Here is a 22,444-nt window from a genome sequence, read left to right as displayed (position 1 = left end):
CATTTTGGAAAATTCCAATATGATCTCAGTTGATCTAAAAGGAAAATGTTTACATCGTTGCCAAGGTATATTGGGAAATTTTTGAAGCCCGTCACATGTCCTTGATGATTAGATATATTTTTACCTAGAAAGCCGAGAAAGGGCCAGTATAGAAAGTATGGGCTCAGAGGGGGCAGAACTGGGGAAATCATAATTGTTCTTCCCTTCTATAGGAACGGAAATTACGACAGAAAGAAATTGCTGAAGTCTTGAGGGTTAGAAAAAGTATGAAAAGTAAATCCAGGAACTAAAAAGGGGTACACTTAGTCTGTGCTCATTTTGAAAAGGAGCAGTATTCTTCTGATCTCCAAGGTTACTAAGGAGTGGTGTTGACCAGTGGTACAGTCCTTCAGCGAATATTCTCAAGCACCTGCTATAAGCCGGACACCAGATAAGATGCTAAGGATACAAAGCAGAAGGAAGCACACATGCACGTTGGCCTCACGGAACTTACATTTTGAAAATAATAACCCAAACTGCTATCGAGTGGGTCCTGAGTCACAGTGACCCTGTAGGATAGGGCAGAACTGCCCTTGTGGCTTTATGAGACAGTAACTCTTTACAAGGGTGGAAAGTCTCCTCTTTCTCCCATGGAACAGATGGTGGTTCCTAGTGATGCCCAATTACCACCCAACATTGCCATTATGCACATCGCAATCTTTTTTACATGGTAGGGAAGTATCTCACAGGTTTTAGAAATATTGCTATCCTAAGTATGGGTTCAAAGCTTTCGTGCTGAATTAAATATAAATTGCTGGGTAATTAGTGTATGCAGAACAGCGCCAGGAACACGAGGTCCTGTATTTGCATGGAAATGGCAGCCCTGACGAGTCATGCTTGTGCTAAATTCTTTACACGGTCAGTTCGCACGGTACAGTGATGGGCTTATTTGTTAGCATCATAAGTCCTGGAAGAACTACGCGCAGAAGAGCAGTAATATTAATAAAAATGATTATGCTCACTGGCATAGTAGGGACAGATGCACTAGCATAAACAGTTTTCTTTTTTTTAAGTATCATCTTTAATGTCATGATGTAATTCACACTAGCTAGCCTTCCCCCTTTTAAGGTGTAAAATGAAATGGTTTGGAGCAAATTTAAGAGTTCTGTAACTATTAACCACTATTTAATTTCAACACACTTTCATCACCCCCTAAAGAAGCCTTGCACCATTAGCAGCCACCCCGCATTCCCTGTTCTCCACAGATCACGGCAGCCACTCATCTAGCTGCTCCTTGGATGGGCTCAATCTGGGCATTTCATGTAAACAGAATCATACGTCAGTGGTTTTTATGGAGACGGATTCTTTCACTTAGCATAATGTTTTCAAGGTTCACCCATATGGGCATGCATTAGTACGTCATGAATTGCCATTGCTTGGTGATTTTCCACTGTATGGGTATCTTCCATTTTACTTACCCATTCATCAGTTAGTAGACATTTAAGTTATCTCTACTCATTGACTCTTATGGGTAATGTTACTAGGAATATATGTGCATAGGTGTTTTGGGTAAACACATGTTTTGAATTCTCTTGGCTATATGCCCACAGTGAAATTGTTGGGCCAGATGGTAACGCTTATGCTTAACCTTTCAAGGAGCTGACAAACTGTTTCCCACAGTGGCCGGACCATTTCATAATACAATTTCATCGTAACCATGCGAGGATTTCAATTTCTTCACATCCTTGCTAACATTTGGTACTTACTTTTTAATTTTAATTTCAGTGGTCTTAATAGATAAGTATTATCTTACTATAGTTTTGAATTACACTTTCCTAATGATTAATAATGTTGAACATCTTTTCATGTGCCTATCGACCATCTGTTTGACCACTAAATGGAACTATTACGTTACTTTATATATTTTGTTCTTTCACTATTAGTTGTAAGAGTTCCTTATGTAGCTTATAAGTAGATTCCTTCTTAAAGATATTTGTAAATATGTTCCTCCCATTTCATGGTTTTACTCTTAGGGTAATGTCTAAAAGCTTAAAATTTTGCTTAAATCTCATCTCTTTCTTCTTTCATAACTTAATACTTTAAGTGTTACAGCCAAGAGTTTCCTGATGAATTCAGATCATGAAGGTTCATGTCTAAGTGTTCTTCCTGTTCTTTTATGGTCTGGACTCCTACATTTAGGTCTATGATGTATTTGGAATTAATTTTTAACTTCATTCTTTGACATGTGATGTCTACTTGCCCCAGCACATTTTGTGAAGGAGACATTTTTCCCTCCACTAGATATTGCTGACATTTGTTGGAAATATATACAAGGTTAAATAAAATGTATCACTAATGGGATCCCAATTCTTACATGTCTGGGTTTATTCCAGACGAATGTGCTCACAAATGTCTATGCAATCAGCGCATAGCTGTAGGACATTCCCTTAGTAATATGCTTGTCTTAGTCGCTTAGAGAACATTGAAAAGGAACAGAATTCGAGTCCGGTAAGGATTCCCAAACTGCCATTTTGACAGAGCGTAAATCAAAGATGGAAGAATCCTTCAGGGAAGGGAATACCATGTTTAGAAAGGAGGTAACCTTACATGGAAAACTATGTCTAGAAACAATAGGTTCACATTTTGATACATTTGTCTGATAACAGTTTCTATGATCTTAGAGCCGTTCTTCTTGACTTACGTGTGGAAATAGCTTCAATGCCCTTCCTGTTCCCTTCTTTTCGGTGATGTAGGACTTCTGTCTGTTGGGTTAGTGGTCAAACGATTGTTCCTTGTGAATAATCCAGATAACGAACAAATCCAAAACAAGACACATGTCAAGGGACCAACTTGATTTAAATAATAAAAGCTTCTGAGATCATAGAGGTGGAAGGGGAGAGAAGAGGGGAAACTTTTGGGAGTACGAAGGAGAGTTTTCTCAGCTCCTTTAAGACATAGAAAAGAAAGTGGAAGTGATGGAACTGTACAGTAAAATTCATGGTACATCAAGAATGCAGTCTCTTAAGAGAGAATGGAAATTTGAATCACTCTCGTGCCTCTCCCTTTCTCAGTAGGAAAGTTCGCGTGTGTGTGTGTGTATTTGTTGTTGTTGCTGGATTGCTGTTCTTTGAATATAATATTGCCCAATAAGGTGGAAAGTTAAAGAACATGACTCTCAGATGATCAGAAGTTTTATTTCAACCTTTATTATGCTTTTACTTTGAAAAAGTCATATAACTTTCCTGATTCTAATCTTTGTACTGAAGGACCCTACTTGGTGATCTCTAAGATTCTGTCTCAGCCTCCACTTCAAAATCGCTACCATTATGTTGGCACTCATAGCAATGCTATATAGGGGTTTTGAGGCTGGAAATTTTTATAGAAATAGGAAGTAGCCTCATTGTTCTCCTTCAGAGCAGCTGGCGGATTGGAACTGCTGATCTTCCATCTCAGCCTACTGGTCTATAATTCTGTCATTCAGAGTGTCCTTGCATTAGCAGGATGTGTGCTTTCAAATATTTTCCCAATAAAGACGAATGGGTTTCTCTTGATAATCTGTACTGCACACTGCGTTATTCCTCTCCTACCGGTCGGTACACGTGCTCGAAAAGATGGCCAAGGTCAGAGAGCAGGCTTCGCTTGTAGAAAAGGCCTAAGTAACCAAGCATTCCTCTAAGGGTCATAATTATGAGATCAAAACTTCATCGGCTTGAGCTGTAAATGAATCAAAATGAGCGCAGGTGCTCTAGAAAGTCATCATTTCATGTAACTGGACAGTAAAATCTTGGCACATCTGAGGTGACCTTGTATGGTAATGAAAGGTTTCTGCTGTACTGGCAATTTGAAATTGGCTGTGGAAAAACAAAAGAAAAACCACCTCAATTTCTACCTCAACAGGAAGAGTGCATGAGAGGAAATTTTATTTTCTACTTTCCTCCTGTACTATCTATCTAAATATTTTATTTACAGTGATAGTAGGTTTAAAAAGATATGTCAACAAGCATTTGACAGCGTTTCACACTCTCTTGGTATCTGAAAAGGAAGCAGCGAAAAGAGTTTTCACAAAGTGCTTCAAGTTCAAGAATTCTGTGACATTTCTTTTATTGATAATGCAAAGAACAATTTCATTTTTCCTGGGATATTGATTTAGGAGAATCGACAGGAAGCAACCCTAACCGTTTTCTAACAGTTTGTGAACTATCTCCAGAATCTTTTGATCGCAATCAACTAAGTTTCAGATTCTGTCAGTTTTTCCTCTACAACCTGAGAACCAGTGACTTTAGGGCCAAGGAAAATTGTCCTTTAATTGCTTTTAGCAGTTATATTACTTAAAAATATCTGTCTCTCCCTTTTTCTCTCTGGGTTGTTCAAACAGGCTGGGCATGTGCTAATACTTGCTATTTGTTAATCATGTGAGAAACCATTGCTTTCGCATGAACTAAAAATTTCGTTGAAAGGAAAGGATTCTCAGTGTTACACTGGATTAAACAAAGAGGTTTAAGGTCTGGGGCAATCTTGAAGTCACCCCCCACAACCCTTTAAGCATATTCTCATAAGAAATGGGAGAGCCAGCTTCAGAACAGCTTAATTTCTGCCATCTTTCCTGGTAGTGCTATGGGTTAAGCGTTAGGCTGCTCACTGAGCCTGTATTTTCCTTTCTGTTTTTGTTTAAAAGCCACTAAGGTGTCAGAGCAGCAGTTCTCTCATCGGAAGCTCTCACTCACTGCCATCGAGTTGATTCTGTTTCACGGTGGCCCTAGGGTCGGGTAGTGGTTTCGAACTCTGGACTCGAAGTACCACCAGGGCTCCTCAACCCACTGCTCGTTCAAGAGCATTCACAGTTGGAGACAAGCTCCATTAAGAGAGAGAAGAGTATGACAGTTTTTTGAAAAGTATGAACTAGTCAAATGCATTGCATTAGATTTCCAAACCAGTTTTTTCCCCCAAAACCATTCTATTGGGAACTAATATAGATATAATCTCATTCCATAGTTTAATCACATCAATAAAAATCGTCCAATCGCTGCCACAACCAGTTTCAAACATTCTTTTCCTTCCTGAGCTCCTTGACACCAGCTCCCTTTCACTCCACCCCCTGACTGGACCCCCCAGAAACCCTTATTCTACTTGCTGTCCCTGTAGGCTTATCAATCCTGGGTTTCACATACTGGAAAACAGAAAAACATATAGCAACAATTCAAGAGGGCCACCCCAATGACCAAATACATCTGAGATAAACCTCAATATGAACAAACAGAAAAAAAACAAAACAAGAGAAAAATATAGCAAAAGTGGAACACCAGATCAGGCCCAATATGCAGCAGAGAGGGGACCCACTGACAAGGTTGTAGCCATTCAAGTCAGGTTTATTGTTCTGATCTTTGATAGTCATCTCTCCAATGCACTCTGCTTGGTGACCAGTTTCTTCCTAGCCCTCTGTTATGGAGAGCGGGCAAGCACTGGAGGCTGTTTCTTGCGTAGCTCTCAGAGGGATCTTGGGTTCCCACTGTCATCCACAGCCTTCTGCAAGCCCGAGTCTCTCAATCTAGACTCTGCTACTTTTTCTTCTCTGGTTTCAGATTATATGATTTATAATCCTTTGGTGACTGACGTCGCTGTGCTTCTTTCACGTGGACTTAGTTGACATCTCACTTAGATGGCTGCTTGATTGGCGACAAGCCTTGAAGACCCCAGACGCTATTTTATCTGATATGTGGGCACCTTCTAATAGCTTCACCGCATTTTGCTATAGCTTTTGTGTTCTCTTCCTGAGGGCAAGTATTGGGCAGGGCCATGATGGAAGAACTAATTGTTCTTAAGTTGGAGTTAGGATTTAGTGCGAGTCCCAAACCCATTCCTGGATCTATCTATCTATCTATCTATCTATCTATCTATCTATCTATCGATCTATCTATCTATCTGACTATCTAGCCATCCATCTATCCATCTATCATCCATCCATCATCTATCTATCTATCTATCTATCTATCTATCTATCTATCTATCTATCTATCTAATACTTTATTTTCTCCATCTTTGGCTCCCTTTCAAAACCTCCTTGTTAATTTATGGCAGAGAGTCTTACAGATCATTTTTCTGGGGCATAAAGCTCTTCAGCTAATATTGTCTTCAATCAGCCCCTCGTGCTAATGTTTTCAAGCACTGTTGAGAGGGATATTGGGTCAATGCAGGTTAATGCCACATCACAGTACCTCAATGATTCACGTGCACAGAGTCAATCCTTTCATGGCTGGATGCTATTTGCAGTCAGGCCCTCTTTGAGATTACTTTTAGCCTAAGGGAGTTTAAGGGGCTTTGGTGGCCCAGTGGTTATGTTCTGGACTAGAAGATCAGCTGTTTGAACTCACCAGTTTGTGGAGGAAAGACAAGAGAGTTGGCTTATGTATAGCTTTCAGCCTCAGAAACCCCACGAAACAGTCCTATGCTCGCCAATAGAACTACTATGAATCAAAATCGGCTCAGTGGAAGTGTGTTCAAGGAGCTTGCCTAAGGCCATGCTCCCTGTTTGAACACGGCCACTGTCTAATGGCTGGATGATGTGGAAAATGTTCCAGCTCCTTTGCCACAATGTGGAACAACTTGAATATTCCAGTCTCCCAATTCCCAGGGTCGTCAGTTGAGACTCTGTTACTATAGCATAGTTCATCCTCTCCTCTGCCAATCCTTCATCCTTTTCTCCTTTATACATGCTCTTGGGAACACTTCCCGAGGGGAAATAATAAAATTCTGATGCAAATCTCTTTCCTAGGGAATATGACCTAAGATAGCTAATTAAGAACTTTAATTCCAAAATGGGTTTCTTTTCTTTCTTTAAACTGTTCAATATTTTATCTATTTAAATTTAATTTAATATTTATTCCAAAATATTTTATTAGGAGTTAATCCAGACATCATACCATTTCATAGTTTAATCACATCAAACAGTATTGTACAATTGCTACCACAATCAGTTTCAAAACCGTTTTTCCTTCTTGAACTCCTTGCTATGAGCTTTGATCCCGGCCCTGTACCTGCCAGGAACCCATATACTAATATTTGTCTATAGGTTCATCAATCCTGGGTTTCATAGATTGAAAACACAGAACACAGATTCAAGAAGGTTACCCACAATGGCAAAATACTTCAGAGATAAGCTCCAATAATTAATAATAATAATAAACCCAGAATGTATTGAAAGTCAGATCAAGCTCAAGGGACACCAGATGAAAGAACAAATGACAAAGCTTTTAACTGCTCAAGTCAGATTTGTCATTTCGATCTCCTTTGGTCATCTCTCCGATACTCCTTGTTTGCTAACCAGTTTATTCCCCATCCCTCAATTATGGTTACAGGGAAACCACCGGAGGCTTATTTCCTGCAGAGATCTTGTGCATGTATTTTAGGCTTCCACGGTTAGCCATAGCCTTCTGAAAACCAGAATCTCACAACGTAAGCTCCGACAAAACCAAAAACCTCCTTTGGTTTTGGCTTATATACTTTACAAACCACAGGGCACAAATGTTGGTGTGCTTCTTCCAGGTGGGCTTAGTTGACATCTCACTTAGGTAGCTGCTTGTTTACAAAATAAGTTCTCCTTGCCATTTCTTTAGAAAGTTTCTGTTGCTTCTCTCTCCTTCTGATACTTGTGAACTCTGGGGATTTTTTTTTTGATAACTAGCCTAATTATATATAAATGAGAAGGCAACTACAGTAAAAGAAAATGTAAGACAAATCTGAATCCTTCCCAAGTGTTCCTTTGCATTAGGATAGTTAGAAACATTTCCATACAATTACTCATTATAGAAAAATTGAGCCTATTCACTAAATTAGTATTTTGAATATTAAAACAGTATTTTGAATCTCTATATGGATATCCATATAGGGATTCATATGAGGTAGAATGACTTGAAGGCAGTGGATGGGGCAGCCATGGGTCAGTTCTATTCTGTTGTATAGAATCAACATACTAAGAGTTGTAATTGACTTGATGACACACAGAAAGTTCTCATAAGGCATATGAAAGATAAAAAAATCCATAACTCCTTCCTTCAAAAAATGAGACATATAATTATAAAACAAGTAGTCCAAGAGAAGGGCAACATTGATGGTTCTAATGATGTGCTAAGAGTTCTGTTAAGAAGGAATTAATCAGTTTTAGCTGAGGCAATTGGGGAAGGTCTCTGGAAAAGATGTCACTGAGGATATTTCAGAAGTCCTCAGGAAAGGATAACCAAAACTCCTAATTCTCTGTTACCATCTTGTTTGGCCCAATCTTTGGCAGCTGAATGCTAACTTGTTGATGGAGGCGAGTCAGCTAATGCTCCCATTTCATTCTTCTCATAAACCGTCAAATCAGGTGACTTCGGTAATTGAAAATTTCAAGTTTTCCAGAAGTTTTTCTCTACTTTTCTGTAACCTTGAATGGAGAAGTCATCAGGGCTGAGGTTCATGAAAGGCAAAACAAGAAAACTATGCAAAAAAATTAATGCAGCTAAAAGTTGGTTCTTTGAAAGAATGAACAGAATTGACAGACTGCTGGCAAACCTAACCAAAGAAAGGGAGGAACAAATTTCAAGAGCAAGGATGAAGGATGAAACAGGGGACGTTACAACAGACCCTAATGAAATAAAAAGGATAATTGATTACATAATTCTACGAAGGATTGTACTCCAATGACTTCAACAACTTGGAAGACAGGGACAAATACTTAGAAAAAAATGCCCCCCTAGACTATCCCAGATGGACATCAAGAATCTCAACAGATCCATAGCAATAGAAGAAATAGAAAAGGTTATCAAGGGATTAGCAACCAAAAAAATCCCCTGGACCCGATGGCTTCACAGGAGAATTCTACCAAGCATTCAGGGACGGACTAACACCAATCCTACACAAACTCTTCCAGAACATAGAAAAAGATGGCAAATTCCCGAACTCTTTCTATGAAGCTAGTATAATTCTGAGACCTAAACCTGGCAAAGATCCCACAAGAATTGAGAACTATAGACCAATATCCCTAATGAACATCAGTGCAAAAACCCTTAACAAAATATTGGCCAATAGAATACAAAAGTATATAAAACAAATAATCCACCATGATCAAGTGGGATTCACACCAGGGATGCAGGGATGGTTCAACACATTAGACCATTAGTATTATTTGCCACAGACATGAAAAATTCTAAGAACTATGTGACAATATCGATAGATGCGAAAATAGCATTCAACAGCACAGAACACCCATTCCTGTTTAAGACATTCAAGAAGATAGGAATGGAAGGAAAATGCCTCAATATATTGCAAACTATATATGAAAAGCCAATGTGGTAGAAAATGGAGAAAAAAATGAAAACAATCCCACTGAAAAAGGTCAACAAAGAGACCTCGAACTATTTATAAGCTTTTCTTTTTTTTGTCATTGTTTTTGTTGTTGTTATGTTTTGTTTTGCCCTGTCTTGTTTCTGTGCTTATTATTGTCTCTGCATGTCTATCTAGATAAGATAGATGGGATAAATAAACCAGAGGAGAAAACCAATGGTTCTGGGGGGACATGGGAAAGGGGGAGGCATGGAAAAAGAAGAAGGTGTTAACAAGCCCAGGGATAAGGGAACAACAAGTGATCTAAAACCGATGGCACGATCTCAGTGAAAGCCAAAACTCCTGGCATCTGGCCCTTTTGGATGCAAGGTAGCACTCCCATGACAGAATCACCCAATTTATTAATCAAACATGACTTGTAGTAAACAAGACAAGCTGGGCAAACATTTGAAGATGCTTTTGATGTGTTGAGGCAACATTTAACAGGCAACCTTCAGTACTCTCCAGACTACAAAAATTACCTGGCTTTCATCAATCACTGAACTCAGGTCCAAGGGAACCCCAGCTGCTTTGGAGTGCTGCCGGCAGAGGAACCTGCCTGAACCTGGAGAACCATCACCAACAATGTTGCAGACTGCTGTGTGGAAGCAAATATCCATCCATCACTGCGGAATATAGCTGAAAACCAGCTAATGCCACCTGCCGCTCTCCAGAAAAAGGCCAGAAAAGGCCTAAAAAAGCTTTGACTGTTTGAATACCTTCTTGAATCCCTGTGCAACCCAGAGATGGCTTCTTGCATTCAATAGGTAGATAGAAGTAAGGGCATCTTTCAGTTTGTGTCAAAAAACAAAGAGAGACTTGCAAAACTTTTGGGGGAAAGGAAAGGCAACCGGAAGATCATTACTTACTAGAAAATGGCCAGGGCATTGCGGAATTATGGAAGAACTGGGGAAATCATCAAAATCCAGTTCAGCGAGGCAATTCTCCAAAGACTTTCTCCCTCTTCGTTCTTGGGAAAAGAGGTCTTCTACTCACCGTGCGTCCAACCTGAACAAGAATATCTCTGTTTAAATAATTGGAATACAAACTATAATCATCCATGTGCCAACTACCATGAGCTAAGTGACCCTGATTGTTAGCCATACCCACATATTTAATGGCTTCCTGGCACCAGAAGCTTCTACCAGCTAGGATTCTTCCTTTAAGGCAAATACTGAAGAGAAGAGGACGATCAGTTAACCTGTTGCTATCTTTGCTGAAACAGCATCCAGCCTTTACTAACATGGGTGGAAACAAGACCACCTTCCTCGGTGACCCAAGCAACATGCTACAGACAACGGGGACTTTAGACTCTGTTCCTCTGCATGCACAACATCCTTCTAGACCGCGTCAGGAGGGTTCATTTGGAAACCCCTCTAAGTAGCCTGGATTTTACCTTAACCACACACCTATGGCAGATCAAAGGAACGGAGATCCCCCTGGGACTTAGAGGAGCAGATGACGATGATCCCAAGCTTATGGATTTAGAGGTCATTGGACTACGGTTCAAATTTCCTAATTTGAAAGTACTCAGTAATTGGCAATTTAAGACTACTATGAAATATCTGTTTTCTTTGCTTTTAATCTCTTTGCTTCTAAGCTCTTTGTTTTGGTATGGCATGTCTTGCCCAAGAGGCATAGTTCTGCCTGAGTGAATGAGTATTATTAAAAGCTTTGTTGTCCTAAAAAAAAATCGATGGTGAGGAGGGCATAGGATGCCTGATAGGACTTGATCAAAGGCATTGTAATTGAGAGGAATTACTGAAACCCAAATGAAGGCTGAACCTGATAGTTGGACCAGAGGAAAGTAAAAGGAAATAGAGGAAAGAACTAGGAGGCAAAGGACATTTATAGACGTCCAAATATAGACATATACATATGTAAATATATATATCTAATAATAGTGAAATAGATCTATGTACATATATTTATAGGTTTAGTATTAAGGCAGCAGATGGACATTGATCCTCAGCTCAAGAACTCCAATGCAAGAACACTTTGTTCTAATAATTCAGTATTCTGTGATGCTCACCTTCCTGACACGATCACTGAAGGTAAAGTGGGTGTATAAGAAGATGTGGTGAAGAAAGTTGATGGTGCCTGGCTATCAAAAGATATAGTGTCTGGGGTTTTAAAGGCTTTAACATCAAAAGTGGTCATCTAGCTGAGAAGCAACAAAGTCCACAAGGAAGAAGCACTCCAGTCTGTGTGATCATGAGGTATTGATGAGGAAACACACAACTTTCCTCTAGTTCTTTAAAATTTCCTCACCTCCACTATCATGACCCCAATTCAATCTTACAATTCTGGCTAGCCTAGAGCATGTACACTGTCACAGAGAAGAGCTGGCAACACAGGGAATCCAGCACAGATAAACCTCTCAGGACCAATTATGAGCGTAGCAATACCAGGAGGTTAAGGGGAAGGTTGGGGGAGGAACTGGGACCTGATCATAATGATCTACATATAACTCCCTTCCAGGGGGACAGACAACAGAAAAGTGGGTGATGGGAGACATTGGTCAGTGTAAGACTTGAACAAATAATAATTTATAAATTATGAAGGGTTCATGAAGGAGGGAGGGAAAAATGAGTTGATGATACCAAGGACTCAAGTAGAAAGAAAATGTTTTGAAAATGATGATGACAACATATGTACAAATGTGCTTAACACAATTGATGTATGTATTGATTGTGATAAGAGCTGTATGAGCCCCCAATAAAATGATCAAAAAGTGAAACAAACAACCCCCCCAAAAATATGTTATTTATACTGCCTTCATTCTAATTGCTTCTACTTTGTTAATAAATCATTTTGTTTGAGTTGATTGGAAGTAAAAGAGCTGATGAGAGTGGAAAAAGTCACGGAAATGTCAATTGAAATGAGAATCCAAAGAGGCAAATATAAATATCAGGCCTATATTCTTTTCAACTTACATCTGAAGTTATTTCAAAACAAAGAGTTAATATTGTAAAATGTAAACAGTTGAATTGATACTGCATTGAAAGCTATTCCTTTCTGGAACAGAGCAGGGAATTCAGCAACAATCTTTCAGAAAAAGACAGTAATTTTTAGACGACCAAAATATTGTTTCTGCGCTTCTAGCATACTTACCAGAGCATATCTATACCCAAAGAAGTAGTTAGCCCGATCAATGACTATTGGATTTGCCACTGGTGTTAGTTTGAGGAAGCCTCTGAATCTACAAGTGATCTACTTCAGTTGTTGTCATATGTAAGGAACATATCAGCCAATTTATCTGACTGATGTTGTCATAACCTTTTCTTTTGTTTCCTCTGAGCTTAGAAAGGCCTCATGATCTGCTTTAGAAACATCTCCCATTGGAAACTATGCAACACAGTTCTACTGTGACACACAGGGCCACCGTGCATTGGGTGCTGACTCTATGACAAGTGTTTTGAAAGTATATATTTCTGGAAACAACAGCAGGAACCAGGACAAGGGTGAAGGAGAAGAGAGAAAAGAGGCTCAGACTGAATACAGGGCTTCCTTTCATTGCACGACTGCTGGCCTCCTCTGCCACTGGCTCGCATCCTCCTCCCTTCATTTCACACAATAGAACAGCCAGACCAGCAATGCTTTGTCTCAGACACTGCCTCCTACTTCGACAAACATGTCAACAGATAATAGTCAGGTGGCTTCACGGAAGCAATCTCAATTACTGGAGTTTGGAAATGAACTGATAATAAAACCTCTCCAAAGAATCAAAGCACTTAGCTGCATGTTTTCAAAACTTGATTTTGGCTTTCTTTGGCAGCAGGGATTCTCTATGGATGGCTTGAGAAATCAGCTCCATGAAGATCATCCCCCTTATGAAGTTTTGATGAACAAACTTATACTAAAGCTTTACACTTTATATGAAATAAACCTAATAATTAAAGGTAAACCTGTGGCATGTTATTTGCTTTTTAAAGATGATAGCATGCTTTTTTTTTTTTATGAGAGCAAGCTTTATGGAAGATAACATTTCTGAAATGTTTCCAGATCTTTAGGGCTGTTTTTCAAAAGAGAAATATAATACTAGTAAAAGCTATTTTCACTCATTTATTACAATGTACTAGATATAGTTCTAAGTGCTTCACAAGCATTAGCTCATATAATCTTCATTATATATTTTAATCAGATATTTTAATCTTTATTTGATATCTTAAGAAACTAAGGCACAAGGAACCAGGTCCAACAGCTAGTGAGTGGAAGAACCAGTATTTGAATCTAGGCAATCTGCCTCTGGAATTTTATTACACTGCTGCTAGCAGCTGTCATTTTATAGTGAGGGCCTTCAGCTCCAAAGGGATGAAACAACTTGCCAAGATTGTTCGTACACCTGGTGGACCTGGGATCTGGCCTCAAATTCCTTGGGCCCCTTTCCATTTTTTTGGTTTTTATTTCAAGTTGACCCATAGGTTAAAGTTGAAAAGACAAAAACACCAACTTGGAGTTATTCCGTCTGAAGAACAGCCAGCCACGAGGGAGTCTCTGCACCCCACCCTCCCTCTTATGCCAGACATTCAAATGAAACCTGCAAGAACATATGCATTTGCTGTTACATTATCAAATGCATCACAAGCACTTGCTCAACACCAGCCCTTCTTGCCTGAGCCTCTTAATTTGTGTCTCTGTTTGTGATACTTTTCATGAGTCTTCATTGGCCCCTTCAGACAGCTTATGGGCCAGGGCTGAGACCCTGGCTATAAAAGTGAACAAGTCATTGTATTTGGGCTTCTCCTGATGAGGGACTTTCCTGCTTGCTTGTTTGTCTGTTTTTTCTAGGGGACTCCTTTGCAGGCAGTCTTTCCAAGTTTAGTGTGGTTGTCCTATAGGGACTGCTTAACTTGAATGTGGCTGCGAAGACCGTCGACTGGGCTGGGTTCACACAACGGAAGTCCCCCGAACATCTCCACAGCTATTCAAAGTACATTACATGCTGGGTTTTCGATCATTATGACAAAGATGATATAAGATACTCATAAAAACATTCATGGTAATTGAATATAGGCGTATAAGCAACTAGAGACCTGCTCATGGGAAAGTTTTTTTTTTTTTTAATTCTTTGAGGCTTTAGGGCTTAATTGAATTAAGGGCTATCACCATTCCTTGGTGGAATTCTTGCCTTTCACGAGGTAGACCGAAGTCAACTTCAGACCAATGACTCTTATTCACAGCCACCACCTTTCTGTAAGCTTCAGTGAAGCTTCTGTGTGAGACCGGGCTCTCTAGAGAAGCAGAACCAGACGCTAATAATTATATATATATATTTATACAGATAGATCGATAACATAAGAAATAAACAGTTAATTAAATTATAAAGCAGTACAAATGGCTCAGGGCAACTCACTCCCGTGAGGCAGTTGTGAGACACTGGTAGTCCTTCAAGTCTTGAGGGCCGCCGGGTAGTCCTCTGTAGAGCAGTTCAGGCTATCCGGGCACAGTCAGCAAACAGCAAGGCAGGTCACCAACAGTCAGCCGGATGACAGGGTCCGGCATTCCCCAGCTCAAGAGATGTAAACTCCAATGGTGTGGCGAAGCATGTCTTGAAGGAACCTCAAATTACAGCAACACAGTCCACGGGTCAGGTGTTCCACAGGTAGTGCAGCTTGCAAAATGAGGCACAGAACAAGCAAGGCAGCCACATACTGGTCTGATGATCAAAGGGCAAGAGACAAGAAAGGCGAGGCTCGCCAAGCCATTTATCTCTCTGCCCTTCAATTAATCCCACATGTGTTTATTGACCAGGTTGACACAATAAGCTAACTACCTCAGCTTCTAAGCTAAGACCGGCAACGAAAAAGTCCTGCAGTGATTTACATCCCCAAATCAGCCATTCAATGGATGTGATGCCCCCAGGGAAAGATTGATAATGTTTTCCAACATAAAATGACAATGATGCCTCTATGGCGAACTAGATACATATACAAACCATAGATGAATGAATGGATTTGGGGTTTGCACTTAATCCTAGCCTCATTTTACAATCAGTTCTTATCACATGGCCCTGCTTTATGATCACCCTCATGAAGAGATCACTGAAGATTTGGGTGCTATAGCAAAGGGTGGTGAAGAAACTATTTGGTTCTTGGCTATCGTAAAGAATAGCATCTGGGATCTTAAAGGCGTGTTTTCAAATAAGTAGCCATCTAAGTGAGGTGTCAAGTAAGTCCACATGGAAGAAGTACATCAGCCTGTGTGATTTAAGGATTTAAAACAATATAATCTATATCTAAAGGAGGGAGTGGTATCAAAGCTTAAATTGTGAACATCTTGTTTGCAGATGGCTACTGATGACTGTGGAAGTCTAATATCCATTTTCAGAGTCCACACCTGGATTAAGTCTCCAGTGAGTTCCTTTTGATCATATTGAGGGATGGGAAAAGCCCTGTTATCAAACAGAGAGCATTGTCAAGTCAATCGTGGCAGATGTAGTTAGGTCAGAATGTAATATCTGAGCAGTTGATCTCCATTTTGCCCCATTTTAAAGCCGTTTTAGTTTAAAACAAAAGTGAAGGAGAAATCCATGGGGATTAAGTCCCCAATGGGTCCCCTCTGACCATGGACCAGGGATGGGAATAGTCTTGCCAACATGCAGAGTGCATTGAAGAGTGGGTTGTTGTAGATGCAGTTAACATTTAGCAACCTAACGTTTATTCTGTTTTATCATCAATTTACATTTGTTCTAGTTTGTAAAAGTTTCCTTCTTTACAGTTGAGGCATTTATCTGTTTTACTTTGCTATTCTTAGTTTTTAATGTTTTCTATATATGAAATCCAGGACAGGTAAATCTATAGAGACAGTGACTGGATTAATGGTTTCTTGGGTGTATGGCAGGGGATGTTGGGGGAAATCATGATGAGCACAAGAATGAAGAAAATATTATAATATAGTGTTGATGATTATATAGCTCGTTTTAATGTGATTGAACTACTGAATTTCATGAATTTCGTGAATTATATGCAGTTACATAATCTGGTGTCAATTTGGGATTTGAGAGGATTAAGAGTGAAGGGGTGGAGTCTAGTCTGTCAATCGGGTCATAGCCAATGAGGTCTCTGTGTGGGCATGGCCTTCCCCTGAGGACTTTGGGAAATCCTGGATTTCCTCTTTGGAGGCGGGAGACAATTCTTTCTCAGCTCACTCCCTGAGAAACGCTCTACTGACAAGACATTTGGTGCTATGCTGAGAATGAGAGGAGCCACACACATGGAGACCCCTGCCAGGGCTGAGATGCTTACAAGGCCACTGGATCCACAAGACTTCTAACCCACTGACCTGTGATCCCCCTGCATTCGACAATACTGTATGTGATTCATGAGTCTGAAGAGGACTTTATAGATTGATATCAGACATATGGGCTAATATTGGATTTATGGAATTGATCTGGGATATTTTCCCAGTATTCAACTGTTCTTGTATATAAATCTCTTTCTTATTCACCTATGAGTCTCCATGAATTTGTTGCCCTAGTCTACTGAGACTAACACAGAGACCCATCAAACTGTTGGAAAACAAAACAAAACAAAACAAAAATCTGCCATTGAGAACCCTATGTCCAACCCATTACTGGTCATGGGGATGAAATGGGACTAGCCAGCATTTTGCTCTGTTGTGAATGGGTCACCAGGTATCATGGAAGTTAACAATAACAAACTTTTAAGATACAGGATCATAACATGAACCATATAAATACATGCACACACGTACATATTTTGTTTGCCCTCTCTTCCTGTTCATGTGAATAGTGATCATCTAAATTGAGAAACATACCAGTTAATAAAATATGAAGCAAAACTTTTTGTTAGGTACTTTCCTTGTGCCAGGCAATACTAGGATTTACGAAGCTCTTTTTATAATGCAAAGAAATTTCGAAGAAAGAGAATGAACAATTGAGATTAATGTATAATCATTTCTCACTGATGAGTGTAGATAGTGAGTACATAACTGGTCAGAGAATAGACAGAACAAGTCTGACTCCTTAATACAGTCTCAACCTCCTACGTGCTTGCTTCCAGGAAGGGGCAGCAAACTGGAAGCAGAGAAGACTGTTGTTACCAGCTCAGATTGCCTTCAGGAGTGAGCCAAGCACCTGGGATAAATAACTGTTAGGTAATCATTTCAAATAAATTATTTGACTTTAGTTATTTGTTTCATGCACTTCAATCTCCCAAACCCAATTAAGCCTTAAAGAACAGGAGAAAGTTTTCGAGGTGGTGGTGATGTTTGATGGAGGTGAGCAGATGAGTAATCTGTGAATAAATGATCTAATTTTATTATCTGGGGGGTATGTTGATTTTCCATAAAAATTCCACCTGGGTGTATTATAGCACCTATGAAACACATAGCATTCCTCTAATTCCTGAATGCTTCCCCACCCCCACCCCACCCCAATACCATGACCCACTTCTACCTTATAAATCCGGCTAGAGCAGAGTACACACATTGGTACAGATAATAACTTTCGACACATGGAATTCAGGACAGATAAAACTCTCAGGAACAGTAGTGGGAGTAGCAATATCATGAGGGTAGGGGACGGTGATGGCGGGATGGGGGAAAAGGGGGAAAAGGGGGAATCCATCATATGGTTGGATATATAGCCCACCCCCAGGGGGTATGAATAACAGAACTATGGGTAAAAGGAGACAACAGATAGTGTAAGACACGAAATAACAACAAAAATACATAATTGATCAAGGATTCACGAGGCTGAGCGGGTGGGGGAGGGAGGGAAAGAAAGAGGAGCTGATACCAAAGTCTCAAGTAGAAAGAAAAGGTTTTGGAAATGTTGATGGCAACCTATGTACAAGTGTGCTTGATACGATTGATTTATGGATTGTTGTAAGATTTGTAAGAGCCCCCAATAAAATTATTAATTAAAAGAAAAGAAAATATCTGTTTGTATGACTTTACACCTTTGATGAAAGGAAAACTTTGCTCTGGCATGCCTGCATGCCGCCTTTTCCAACTCCAGATCCTTGTGTCCTGTTGTAACACTAGAAACTGTGATTTTGTATTTAAAAGGAAGGACATCTAACATTTTTTTGTTCAATGTCACCAACTTCTTGCTATTGAGAATGGTGCCGTGACGGGCATGGGCGTGCACATGTCTGTTCCTGTCATGGCTCTTACTTCCTTAGGGAACATCCTTGGCGGAGGTGCTGCTGGATCTTATGGGCTTTCGGTTTGCTGTTGTTTGAGGTGCTGCCATAGTGCTGTGCACGGTGGTTGCACATATGTATAGACTCGCCAGCCGTGTAGGAGCGTTCTGAACTCTGCACTCTCTCCAGCACTTGTTGTTTTCTGCCAGCTAGGTTTCATCACTGTTTTGATTTGTATCTCCCGGCTGCCTAATGACCGTGAGCGTTGCTTCATGTGTTTGTTGATGCTAATTACTTTCTGAATCAGAGTATTAATTTGCAATTAAATGCTTGGCGGTTGTTGTTAGGTACAGTCCAGTAGATTTTCAACTCACCGTGACCCCCGGTGACAGGGTAGGACTGCTCCATAGGGTTTTCCTGGCTATAATCCTTAAGGGGCCGCTCTCTCAGGCCCCCCCGTAAGATTGTTGGGTAGGTTTGAATTGCCATCCTTTAGGTTAGCAGCCAAGACCTTCACAGTGGTATCACCGGGCTCCTTAAATATCCAGGGGTTATTTTCTAAGCACTCCAAACTGGATTGTATTGCGGTCTTAATAGCTAAAGATTAACATCTGGTTCCTGTTTATTATGTAATTCTCCACTGGGCTGGCATGCAAACATGGCCTCTGTATCTGTATTCTTATTTCTTGGGAGCTTACTTTTCTTTGTTGGGAAAGTTACTGCTCAGCTTTTGTGGGCCCTGGTCATGAAGGATCTTGTGTGTCTTTTCAAGGTGTATAGGCTTTGTTTGGCATTCCATTGGGAAGCCATTGCAGAGATGAGATCAGGTTGGTTTGCTGTAAGGTACCCTCTGGCAGCATTATGGAAAAACCACGGAAAGCAATCTGGGTGGACCAATGGCCTCTCTGCAGTGGTGCCTGTGAGGGGACATACAGCACACAGGGTGACACCAAACTGACTGTCAATAAAGCTTTTGTTCAATGTTTCAGTAGAGTTAAAAAAAATAAAATTATCCCTAATGTACATGTAGTTAGCTATAAAAAACAATCTCTTTTTTTTTTTGTAACTCCAGCTTAGATGGATCAATACCTACAGGGCTAAAACTCTATGCTAATTTACTTTTTGGCCTATCTAATTCTAACAGCCAGAGCGGTTGTCATTCCTATGACACAGGATCTCCCCTGCATGTGCTATGCCGTAGGTAGGTGCTCTTGCTTTCATTGCTGCTGGTGTTTTTGTAGTTGCTGACTCTCAGGTTTTCTATTTCAGTTACGGCATCTTGATAAGTAGTGTTTGTGAACCTACATCAATTACTTTTGGGGGACTAGGGTAGTAGTGAAAGGAACATGAGTAGGAACCCCCCCCCCCATTTACAAACACATCTGCCATCCAATATAGAAAGATTATACAAAACCAATTTTGTTAGTCTTCATATAATCTCATAATTTTATATGTAAGCAACTTATAGCTATATTGATCATATATTGATAATTGATCATATATGGATAATAAACATTGCTAAGGATTGCGTAAGGTCTATAAGGATTCTGCATAGACCAGCACAGGAAAATGTCCATGGGAGGGCAGGAATTTATGAGGTCATGGATGACATCAAGTCTGGTGTTCCTACTGTGAAGGGTCAGCGGCTTTACATTCCCTGTCCTCCCCTCACTGGGGACAGGAAACCTTTACTGGGTATCATACCACACAGAGAAATTGAGAAAGGGGATTGCAAAACAGAAATATCATCAGCACCCAAACAGGAACATGTTCCCAGGGGTTCTTTTGTCAATCCCAAGATTTCTTTTGCAATGTGTGCCAAGCAGCCAGCCCACAAGACACTAGAGACACAGGCCAATCATCACTGTGGCTTTACTTCTCTTTATTTCTGGGACGATTGGGTTATTCACTCCCAACTTGTTTTCCTTCCTTATAATCAATGCTGAGATACTGGGGGTAGGGAAGCCAACCTATATCTAAAAATAGAGACATATTTTCAATTTTTCCTTAGTAGAGTTAATGGTATAATGAACACCCACATTTCCATCACCTCATGTTAGATATTTATATGCTTCACTGGCGTTTCTGTTAGCAGTCAGTCGTTCGGTCGCACTTGACTCATAGTAGTTCCTACTTGCAATGGAATTGGTCTGTTGGGATTCACTGGCTGAGCTTTGGAAGTAGATCACCCATCATTTCTTCCTGCTTCATCACTATGTCCACGTTTTGCTGAAGCATTTATATGGATCCGTGTAAGCTGAAGGAAAGTCCAGCCCTAATTTTATCTCACCCTTACATACTTTATTATGCACTTTAAAAGAATATAAATATTTCTTATATAGCCATAATTCAATGAGCACATCCTATATTATTAGCAGTGGTTTTCAGTCTATTGTAGAATAGTAATATTCAGCCTACATGCAAATCTTCCTCTTTATGTCAAAAACATCTTTTTTAGGTCTAAATATAGGCATGTACATATGTAAATATAGTTATATATTATGATGGGAAAAATAGATCTACATGCATATATTTATAGGTTTAGTATTAAGGCAGCAGATGGACATTGGGCCTCTACTCAAGTACTTCATCAACAAGAACACTTTGTTCTATTAAATTGGCATTCCATGATGCACACTTTCCCGACATGATCACTGAAGACAAATGTGTGCATAAGCAAATATGGTGAATAAAGCTCATGGTGCCCTGCTATAAAAATATATAGTGTCTGGGGTCTTAAAGGCTTGAAGGTAAACAAGTGGCCATCTAGCTCAGAAGAAACAAGGCCCACATGGAAGAAGCACACCATCCTGTGTGACCACGAGGTGTTGAAGGGATCAGGTATCAGGCATCAAGAAACAAAAAAATCATATCACTGTAAATGAGAGGGAGTGCAGACTTGGTATTCAAAGCCTATCTGTAGGTAATGGGACATCCCCTTACAGAAGGGTTGTGGAGAGGAAATGAGCCAGTCAGGGTACTGTGTAGCAACAATGAAACATACAACTTTCCTATAGTTCCTAAATACTACCCCTCCTCCCCAAATATCATGATCCCACTTCTACCTTACAAATCTGGCTAGACCAGAGGATGTACACTGGCACAGATAGCAACTGGAAACACAGGGAATCCAGGAAAGATGATCCCTTCAGGACCAGTGGTGAGAGTGGCAATACTGGAGGGTGGAGGGAAGGTGGGGTAGAAAGTGGGAACCAATTATAAGGATCTACATATAACCTTCTCCCTGGGGGATGGACAACAGAAAATGGTTGAAGGGAGGGAGACGTCGGATAGTGTAAGACATGACAAAATAATAATAATAATTTATAAATTATCAAGGGTTCATGAGGGAGGGGGAGCATGGAGGAAGAGGAAAAACTGAGGAGCTGATACTAAGGTTTTAAATGGAGAGCAAATGCTTTGAGAATGATTAGGGCAACAAGTGTACAAATGTGCTTGACACAATGGATGTATGTATAGATTGTGATAAGAATTGCATGAGCCCCCAACAAAATGATTAAAAATATTTTTTCACCTTGTTTGAACTATGATTCAAATAAAACAACAAATATTGTAAACATATCACTTTACCTGGGAATTAGGTTTTCTCAGGACTGTTTTAACCCCACTTTTTCCATGTTTTCATGTCAGCCATAGTTTTTGAGCCATTTATATTTACTTATTTAACTAATCATCATATATGGTAGACAGAATATTGGCCTAACGCTATCTAGAGCTAAATCCCTGGACTTTAATAATGCTAACTCACATGGCAAAAGGATCTGCTCTCTGAGTAAGTATTTCGAGATGGGGAGATTATCCAGGATTATTTGAATAGTCCCCTAAATAGAATCACAAGTGTGCTTATAAATGAAGACAGAGGGAGATTTGATACAGACAAGAAGAGGCCATGTGACAGAGGCTGAGAGCAGGAGAGAGAGAGAGAGAGAGAGAGAGAGAGAGAGAGAGAGAGAGAGTTAGGTATGATGCTGTCTTGGAAT

General features: G+C 40.0%; 1 pseudogene; it reads left to right on the top strand.

The window, feature by feature from the left end:
* Positions 1-9,705: 9,705 nt before the first annotated feature.
* Positions 9,706-10,433, top strand: LOC142441530 (transcription factor Spi-C pseudogene; annotated as a pseudogene).
* The last annotated feature ends 12,011 nt before the right edge of the window (positions 10,434-22,444 follow it).

The sequence above is a fragment of the Tenrec ecaudatus genome, chromosome 2 (genome assembly GCF_050624435.1).
Source record: "Tenrec ecaudatus isolate mTenEca1 chromosome 2, mTenEca1.hap1, whole genome shotgun sequence".
NCBI classification, from domain to species: domain Eukaryota; kingdom Metazoa; phylum Chordata; class Mammalia; order Afrosoricida; family Tenrecidae; genus Tenrec; species Tenrec ecaudatus.
Note: the sequence above shows the minus strand (reverse complement) of the source record. Positions and strands in the feature narration are given on the sequence as shown.